At 36.3% G+C, this 7,343-nt stretch overlaps 1 pseudogene; it reads right to left on the reverse strand.

The window, feature by feature from the left end:
* The window catches only part of LOC107020039, an 8,619-nt pseudogene extending 3,889 nt beyond the window's left edge, over nt 1–4,730 (reverse strand).
* Nucleotides 4,731–7,343: the final 2,613 nt, after the last annotated feature.

Raw genomic sequence — 7,343 nt, forward strand, 5'->3', positions numbered from 1 at the left:
GAGTATGTGTCAAAATAATCAAGACCTTCTTTTTGTTTAAAACCTTTGACAACAAGTCTTGCTTTATATTTGTCAATAGTTCCATCGTCTTTCATCTGCCTTTTAAAGATCCATTTTGAACCCAAGGGTTTGTTCCCTGGAGGAAGATCAACCAACTCCCAAGTATGATTGTTTAAGATTTATTCAATTTCACTATTAACAGCCTCCTTCCAAGAGGTTGAATCGCTAGACAACATTGCTTCCTTGAATGTTTGAGGCTCACTTTCAAGAAGAAATGTTACAAAATCTGATCCAAATGAAGTAGATGTCTTTTGACGTTTACTGCGTCTTGGACTTTCTACATTTTGTTCATTCTCTTTTGGTTCTTCTCTGGGTTGTTTAGATCCCCCACTAGATGACTCAATTCTAGTTTTATACGGATAGATATGTTCAAAAAATTCAGCACTATCTGATTCCATTACCATATTATCATGAATATCCGGATGTTCGGACTTATGAACCAAAAATCGACATGCCTTATTGTTTGTGGAATAGCCAATGAATACACAATCCACAGTCTTAGGTCCTATTTTTACCCTCTTAGGTATAGGAACTTGGACTTTGGCTAGACACCCCCACACTTTGAAATATTTCAAATTGGGTTTTCTACCTTTCCATTTCTCATATGGAATTACATTTGTCTTTGAGTGAGGCACTCTGTTAAGTATCTGATTTGCTGTAAGGATAGCTTCCCCCCACAAGTTCTGTGGTAAACCTGATCTTATAAGTAATGCATTCATCATTCCTTTTAAAGTTCGATTTTTTCTTTCTGCAATTCCATTAGACTGAGGAGTGTAGGGAGCAGTAGTTTGATGGATTATTCCATTTTCTAAACATATTTCTGCAAATGGAGATTCATATTCTCCACCTCTATCACTTCTGATCATTTTGATCTTTTTATCTAACTGATTTTCAACTTCAATTTTATATTGCCTAAATGCATCTATTGCTTCATCCTTACTTATTTAGCAAATAGACATTACAATATCTAGTGCAATCGTCAATAAAAGTTATGAAATACTTTTTCCCACCACGTGATGGTGTTGACTTCATGTCAAAAATATCAGTGTGAATCAATTCTAAAGGATTTGAATTCATTTCAACAGATTTATAAGAATGCTTAGCATACTTAGATTCAACACAAATTTGACATTTTGATTTATTGCACTAAATTGTGGCAAAATATTTAAGTTAATCAGTTTTCGCAAGGTTTTGTTATTTACGTGTCCCAAACGTTCATGCCATAAACATTTAGACTCAAGCAAGTAAGAAGAAGCAAAATCTTTATTCATATCAACTGCAATTACATTGAGTTTGAAAAGACCATCACTAAGGTAGCCTTTTCCTACATACATATCATTTTTGCTTACTACTACTTTATCAGAAACAAATACACATTTAAATCCATTCTTGGTCAGAACTGGAATTGAAACTAAATTCTTTCTCAATTCTGGAACATATGAGACCCTATTCAAAGTCACCACCTTGCCTGATGTCATCTTTAATAGGACTTTGCTTGTTCCTTCCACCTTTGCAACAGCGGAGTTTGCCATAAACAATTTTTCATCTGTAAGTGCTAGAGTATATGATGAAAATAATTAGCAAATGACTTTTCATTTTCCCTCCAAAGTAGTTCCCTCACTTTTCATATTCTCTCTTTTCTTCTCCCATTCACACTTGCTAAATCCCAACACATTCAACTGAGGTGGGTTGTAGCTTACCTGTACTAGAGCAATCCAGAACGAACCATCTGGAGCAAGCTTGATGTTATCTGGTGCACCAACAAGGTTATCAATGAACATCTCTGTTTGTCCTTTCATTTCATCTTTTAACCAATATTTTTTGCACCTAAATCTGAATATTAAGGAAAGAAAGTATGTTGAATGCAATTTCCAAAAGAATGTGTTAATGAAGAAACCGTGCAGAGTAAATGGATTGCAAATTTGTAAACACTTACTTCCATGATTCACAGACTACTAAGTAATCTTGATCTGCAGAGAGAGCCACCCCATTTGCAAAGGCCAAGTTATCAATAATTACAGATGTCTGGTTTAGCGAAGGGCTATATTTGAGAAGCTGACCATGGGGCTTGGCCTCAAGAACGTCAAGGAACCATTCGTGGAGACCAAATTTGGTGCTTGCCACACTGAAGTATACACTCCCATCTGATGCTTCCACCACATCATCTGCTAATTTGTACACACTCTTTAGGATTTTAAACATACCTTTATGCCACAAGACAAGTGACATGGACATAAGAATCCAGAAATTTTATTTGTAATTTTTCTGCTAACAGCATCATATATATATAAACCATCACTGGTAAGGAAGCAGCACATGATATTATTATGTGTGGGTTAGGGACACGCCACAAGTTCAACTTCTTTCTTCTAGGAAAACGCTGGTATTCAAGTTGGTTGGGAATATTAGACAATTACCTTTGCCTAAATATGCACCCATTTCATAATGTAACAGTAGTTGGAACGTCTTACGTTATATGTAAAGAGATATACACGGCACACAACATATTACATTGTTCATTTTTAAACAAAAATTGCACAAAAATCAAAAAATGATATTGGGAATTCATTCATTCTTGCTCGTTAAGCATTGTTCATTTCGTTTTGACAATGCAAATTTAGAGTCAGAAAGCTGGGCTAGATTGGCCTCTTACAAGTGTCCTCAATGTGGTAGGGAATAAGTAGAAATGTCCTTTTACTTGAAATTTTTGTCTAGTTTCTTCTGGTGGTTGGAATTTATAAGTTATGTCGTTGTCGATCACCGGTTATTTAAGTAGTTAGGTCCGAATTCTATAGCAGAACTCATAATAAAGATGGTTATTGAATATATACCCAAACATTATTGTCTCTATCTTATAGAATGGTACTTGATTTTAAAAGAATGGATATTTCTTTTTTATTGTCACTGTTGGAATATTTTTGTTGACGACTTGGTCAGGGCGGTTCACAATATCATTGTTGAAGGCTCTGTTATAAGCCCTAAATTTGAATTCCAATTTCATTGTCCTTATTCCGGAAGTATGAAGTCTTATGAATCAGAAAAAAAGTCGATGGTCCTTGTAAAATAAGCTGAAGTCATACCCTATAAAAGTAGTTTCTAGTATCTTCGGTCCATAATTCAAGGAGATGGAGAGCTTGGGGATAATGTCACAAATAGTATTGGAGCGTGCTGGATAAAATGAAACTTCGCATTTGGGACTGTGTGATAAGAAAGTATTACCTAGGCTCAAAGGTAAATCCAAACCGACTTTGTTGTACGTGGCACAATGTTAGTAAGAATGCCCACATTTAAAAGATGAATTTAGTGGAGATGAAGATTCACGCTTAAATGAACAAGGAGTCGTATCATTAAAAACAAAGTTATGTAGGGGAAGGTGCCTTGGAAAATAAGATGAGGAAATCAAGACTAAGATACTTTGGGTATGTAAAGTAGAGGTGTGTGGATGTATGAATAGAAGGTATGAGAAGTTTGATCAACCGTAACAGGATTCAGGAGAGGTAGAGGTAGAGATAGGTCGAAAAAAAACTAGGGAGGGTTGATTATACAAAATATAACACAACTTCAACTTACTAAGGACACGAGACTAAATAAGAAGATGTAGAGGTGAAAGATTAGATTAGAAGGTTAATAGATAGCTAAGAGGCTATTTATATTGACTTAAAAGTTGGTCAAATCTATTTTTAAATCAGTTATTGGCTTCTAGTGTTTGACAAATATAATAAAAACACCTTAATACAAGTCGAAAATGTCTTAAAACATGTCAAAAATCAAAGTGGTCTTTTTTGACTTAAAAGTTATTTAAGTTTGACTTTTTTTTTTAATTAAAAGCAATTTTTCTAAACGGGCTCTAAGTTTTTTTTTTATGTGTATTATTATTTGTTGATTCATTTGATTTTTATCTTGCTGTTAATCTATCCTATTTTCTTGGTACAATTCTTTAATTTACTTCTTCTTTTATTGGGTCAAACGGAGGATCTAGCGGAAACAAAAAGCAATTAGATCAAAATTGATATGTAGTGGTTTGTGACACCAAATTCGTCATTGCTTTTTGTGATGTAGAAGAAGATGAAATCTTAGTTACCTTATTTTTTCACCATTGACATGTGAAGCAAGAACAGTTACAGCATCTTCTGTAACCTTAAGCAGTCCCTGCACATTAATTAATAATTGTTGGTATTATGTACATAAAAGTTGTTAATCAAGTGTAGACATGGTTTTACGTCTTGAGCATCATAAACTATAATATGACCAGCAGATGACACTTTGAGTCCCAATAATGTATCTCTCCCAATATATTTCCAGCTCTCCCAACTCCCATTTTTGTGCATTCTTTTAATCCAACCATCTCTAGTGGCTGTATACACAACTCCCATTTTATCCACTGCAACATCTTCTGGTCTATCTACAAATCCTTCTCCAACTTTACTTACTCTCTGAAATTAACAAACATAAATTATTTAACTCAATCCATAAATATACATATAAATAGTTGATAGTATTATTTGTCTCTTTTATCCGTGCGTTACCTGCAAATAACTGTTTGATGTAAAGGTTGGAGAGGGAGATGGAATTTCAAGAATCTGAGGAGATATTGGTGAGAATAAAACAAGTTGGAGTATAATAGCCACCAAAATAACCATTAAAAAGCTAAAATACAGCATCTAATCCATAAGGAAGATAAATAACGTTTGCAGATGAGATATGTTATACAAAAGAAATTATGTTATATTCTAGGTGTTTTGATGATCCTCACAAATGCAGGGACCTGGTTCCTGGCAGAGTGCTCTCGTTCAGATACAAATGGGGTACAGTCATAAAAGCTGTCATGTCAGGTGGTAGGTGAAAAGTGCAGTATCCTACACCAATAAGAAGAGCGAACGAGATTGTATGTTTCAGTATCTCGCAAATGCAGGGACCTGGTACCAGACAGAGTTTCCTCCATCAGATACATAATTGGTTACAGCTGTAAAGCTGTCACGTCAGAGGTTGGTAAGGCGTCAGTGTACTACACCAATCAGAATGGAGGAGGGTGTTTGTCCAACGGATAATAACTCTTTATGTTTGATACTTTTAGCATGACAAACACCATATTATATTCATTCATCCAAAGAAGGAAGTCAGCCAGCAAGCCTTTTCAAGAACTCATATAGAAGTTTGCAAGGGACCTGGTTCCCGCAAGCAAGGGACCTGGTACCCGCAAGACTGCGACGTGAAAAGGATGAAAAGACAGCTGTCAGAAAAGCTGTCATCTCTGATGCGGTAGGTGCACAGCTTTTCCAACAGCAGGCCTTCAGCCAATGGGATGACTTCAACGAATTTGTGGGAATTTATATTATCTCTTTCCAACAAACACAAATTCAAGACTTGGCAAATTAAATTTGGATTTTCTCTGAAAATTCACAAGCTTGAACAGAAGGCCATCTTCAAGGAAGAACATTGCTCAACTCAACAGAAGGACCTGATAGAGTTTCTTATTTGAGTATTGCAGATGAAACAAACCCAGGGACCTAGTAGAGGTACCAGGCTCTCATGATGACGAGCCAGTCGATTGCCAGCTGGAGACGGTACAGAAAGTAGGTGCACACTTCCCGATGGCGTCAGAAAGTGTGACTCTTCCAGCCAATGGCAAAGAAGTTTAGGAAAGTGACTTGCCCATATAAAAGGCACTTTCCTAAACACTTTGTGTAGTTTTTGCAACTTGATAAAAACTTTTCAAGAACTCTTGCAAAGGCTACTACCAAGCAAAGGCAGAATCATTCCAAGAACAGCAGAAATCTCTGGAGCTTTTTAGTGCAGCTGTTTAGGAATATATTCTCTTGTTCTTATATTGTAAACTATTCCTGAAACTATAAAGGAATCAGTGGGTAGTGTTGAAAGTCTAAGTTGTCCAAGTGGGATAGCTTAGTGGGTAGATAGTTTTCTACTTAGGCTTGTTAAGCAATAGGGATTGTTGCTTAACTGTAAGATTGATAACTCTTTCTTACGTTTGTTGTAATCGTGTTTTACTTTTGCTTTTGAAGATTAGTGAAAACGATTGAAAATCCTGTGGAACAGGTCGTGGTTTTACTCCCTTAAGCAAGGAGGTTTCCACGTAAAATCATTGTGTTGATTTTACTGCATTTAACTTTCTGGTAATTTTCTGGAGTGTAGTAAGGGACCTGGTCCATTACTTGTTAAGTGAAGGCACATATTCCATCAAGTGGTATCAGAGCAGGTGCTCTCTATCTGGTTAACACCAAGAGAGAAGTTCCTGCGAGAAATGGCGTCACTACTAAATAAGCAAAGAAATCAGTCTCCCACAAGACCTCCACTGTTTGATAGTAAGCTCTATAAATATTGGAAGATTCGAATGAGAGACTATCTCATGGCTGAGGACAGTGAAGTATGGGACGTCATATGTAAAGGTCCTTATGTGCCAACTATGGAGGTTAAAGATGGAGAGGTCACAAGAGTCATTCCCAAAACTAGAAAACAATTTAATGACTCTGACAGACTATTAGTCCAGAAAAATCATAAAGCAAGGAAGCTATTGATGTGTGGCCTTAGTATAAATGAATACGATCTGATTTCATCTTGTGAATCAGCCAAGGAAATTTGGGATCTGTTAGAAACAACTTATGAGGGCACTGAGGAAATAAGGAAATCTAAGCTAGATCTCTTTTCTACTCAGTTTGAAGATTTCACCATGAATGATGGTGAACTCATTCATGAAGTGCGCACCAGATTCTCCAACATCACAGATGAGCTCATGTTCCTTGAAGAACCTGTTCCTATTGTCAAGACTCCAGAAGGTAAAGACAAAGAAGGGGACCAGGTCTGTCCCAAGATAAGCAGAAGAGAAGTCTTCTTCGGGGCAGTAAAAAGAGAAATGGCTGCATGGGAAAAATCCTCAAGTGATTCAGATGATTCTGAAAACACAGATAATGGTTTTATGGCAAAGTCAGACGAGGAAGATTCTGATGAAAAGGTAACTCTATCTTATTTCAAGCAAAACTTGAATACCTTTTCTACTAGCAAGTTGAGAAAGCTAGCAGTTGTATTACTTGATTTGATAAGTGAGCTGACAAGTGAGAAGGATCCCATAAGCAACAGTCTAGATATCTCTCAAGATGGAAAAATTGCATTAGTTGCCCAAATATCTGATATTAAAAGTCAAATGCTTGTTCTAGAAGCTGAAAATCTAGAACTGAAGAAAAAGATGAAAGGGGTAACTAATAAAACTTCTAATGGAAAGAATGAGGCAAGCAGCTTGCAGCTGGAGCTTGAGAATAAGCTGCACACTG

Source organism: Solanum pennellii, chromosome 5, assembly GCF_001406875.1.
Source record: "Solanum pennellii chromosome 5, SPENNV200".
Lineage (NCBI taxonomy): Eukaryota > Viridiplantae > Streptophyta > Magnoliopsida > Solanales > Solanaceae > Solanum > Solanum pennellii.